Source organism: Leuciscus leuciscus (assembly GCF_965113295.1).
Source record: "Leuciscus leuciscus genome assembly, chromosome: 9".
Taxonomy (NCBI): Eukaryota; Metazoa; Chordata; class Actinopteri; order Cypriniformes; family Leuciscidae; genus Leuciscus; species Leuciscus leuciscus.
Window position 1 is genome coordinate 22,086,543 of NC_138733.1, and position 3,034 is coordinate 22,089,576.

Here is a 3,034-nt window from a genome sequence, read left to right on the forward strand (position 1 = left end):
GCAGTGAGGCCAGAGACACAACAGGGAACGATCCTGCTGCTGCAGCTGTGTTGCTCACAGGTCAATGTGGCAAAGTTTCACCATCTTAAAAGCTTACTGATTAGATGAAGCCACTTTCAATACTGTGAGCTGATGTGTTAAACTTTGCAGTTAGATGACCTGAAGACAATTCCCATTTCTTGAGAATTTGAGGAATATGTTCAGCATGTGCCATTACAGTCAGGACTTTTATTAGATGACACAGATTTAGATATGATTAACAATATATTCATATTTATTTGTACCATTTTAATGCTAAATGCTAAATGCTTGTAAGAATTGAGAAATCATGCCGCCGGACAGTCTGTTTGAAGAGCGACCAGACCCTGAGAGAGGACAAAGGACCTCTCCGGAAATTAGCATTTAAAACTCACCATTTGTGAGGCAAAATTTCACCTCAGAACACATCTCTCCCCCTTCCTCCTACATGCTGAGACCACATGTAAATCACCCAAGAAAATGTATAATTTAATGTGAATGATTATCACAGAGTATTTTTCATGTTTGGTATCATTTAAAATGTCACAGTGTGACTGGTACAAATGTCTCATTTCCAAATAAGTAAAACAAAAGGTAATAAGGTTTTTGAGAGTTTATGGATAACTGACACACAGGGAGGGGTTGGCCGATAGACAAATGGTCTCGCTACACCCAAAGGTGTAACCTCTGAATGCAAATTTATTTTGTTAGCACATGTTTCCATGTGAAAGGTTTGTCTATAATGAAATGCAGCAGGGCGTTCAAGGCCTTTTCTGTACTTCAGATTGGTCCGTGAGGCTGAGAGAGAGAGATCTCTTAGCCTCACGTATTTCTTAATGTTGGGTATGCATCTCTTCTCTTTATTCCAGAGAATTTGATGTTTTGTGTCGATTATCTTTGATTTGATTATGAAATTGGCATGATATACATTTACCTGACATAATAAATTGTTAAATTTGATTATTCTAATTGACTCTGACATTATTTTCATTGAAGAGTTAAACGGAATAGTCAAACATTCGCTCATAATTAATGATCCACAGATATCATTAAAACCTTTTAATTTATGGAGTCAGATGAAATAACGAGAGAATACATATTCAAATGTATTGCATTTAATCATGAAATACTTTGCCTCGAGAAAAGGACAGTAACACGTTAAGACCTTCCGCGCTGGTCCGATGCCTCCATTGGGCCGTTCTAGTGCGAGCTTACATGCTTTAAAAGTGCTAAACGATTCGTTAATGGAATCATAAGCAACCAGAATGGTTCCAGATTTCTATCCCTATTACGTCAATGTGATTCTAAATCCATATGAACTAACATGAGGCCAATGAGTGGAGTTCACAGCATGGACTGCATACAAGAGGGGGAAACCATGCTTTAATTAAAGGCCTGTATGGATGATGCAGTTGTTAGAATTCAGAATTTATTGTCCTTTTATAAAAAGCATGTTTTCAACAAAGGTTCACCGTGATAGTTTTCTGACAAGGAAATATAGGCCTATAACAGATAGCGCAATATCATTTAGGTAATGTTTGATATTGATTTGCTTGAACTTCAATTATTCACTTCAATAAAAGTGCACATGACAGAATTGAATGAAATACATTTTATATATGTAAAAAGACAAAAAGAGTCTGTACATTTCTAGAATTATTCCGAGTCAAAGCAGCAGGCTAACTTGGGGTTAACTTCACTAATTGTTTGTAATATGTCATTTACATATGCTTAATTCTGCAGATTAAATTTTCTGCACCAGATTTAGTGCATCGTCAAGGTGTGATCATCCACTAATTACCCAGGATGGGGCGCACAGAGGAACAGGGGTCTCCATGGTAATCACAGGATTACTATATGCTAACATGTCTTGATTTAGAAGCACACTGAAATGCATGATTTAGGCTGACATGGTGTAGATTGCGTTGTCATGTTTTACCAACAAGAATACGTTTTGAACAGGTTGTTGAAGACAGCTTACAAGACGATTCTATGTCGTTTTAGCAGCAATTAAATTCCGAGGACCCCAGACTTAAATAGCGATTCAGTGACAGTCTCTGTCGGTATTCACTCCACATAGACATCCCGATATCACCAATAAATTGCTTTAGAGAGCAGTGAGGGTGACAGCAAATGATAGGGCTAATGAAATTCTGCCAATTATGTTGAGTCTTCGCAACTGTTATTTAGTTTGCTGGTAGTCTAAATCAATACGGCTTAATTTCCACACAGATGCATCAATTTCACTGTCGTACAGTGTGTGACTTATGTGTCAGGTGCTTGTTTATTCCTGTTCCTCACCAGAAGTAGGCTCTCAAAATACTCTCAGCCCACTTTTGGCTATTTCTGTCAGGTATAATGTATTGTCCTCTGCGTTTAGCTTTGGCAGTTTGGAATGAAAATAACCCAAATGTGAAGAGCCTTTCACCTCCTGTGCTTTCTGTTTCAGCCGGTTGCAGGTATAGGAAAATAACAGCATCATTTATCCTGCTCAAACTCTATGACACATTTGTAGCTATAAAGAGTTGGCGAATGTGACTTTTATGCCCTTTACCATTATAATTCAGCAAGGTTTTTGTTTAAGTTTATGCAGCAGTTGGCAGTGAGGCAGCTTCGGTTTACTTTTGTTTTGTTGTTTATGTTTATTTTGTTATTAAAGTTACGCTTGCCAGTTCCTGCCTCCTCCTTCCCTGAGTCTTGAACTTTGTTATATATATATATATATATATATATACATATATATATATATATATATATATATATATATATATATATATATATATATACACACACACACACATTTTCCTTAAATCAATCATCCTGTCAACCCATTTTGACCCAGGTTTTGAAAACCTTTGGTCAAGAAGAACCTGAAAGGAAGAAAGATAAGGACAGCGTAAAAAAACTTTTTTACTAGAATACTTTGGAGAAAGATATCCATTAGAAATTCTGTTTATTTCAAATGCTGCCTGGTTGGTACATGACCTGAATGCTGCCATCTTTGCTCAGGCACCAT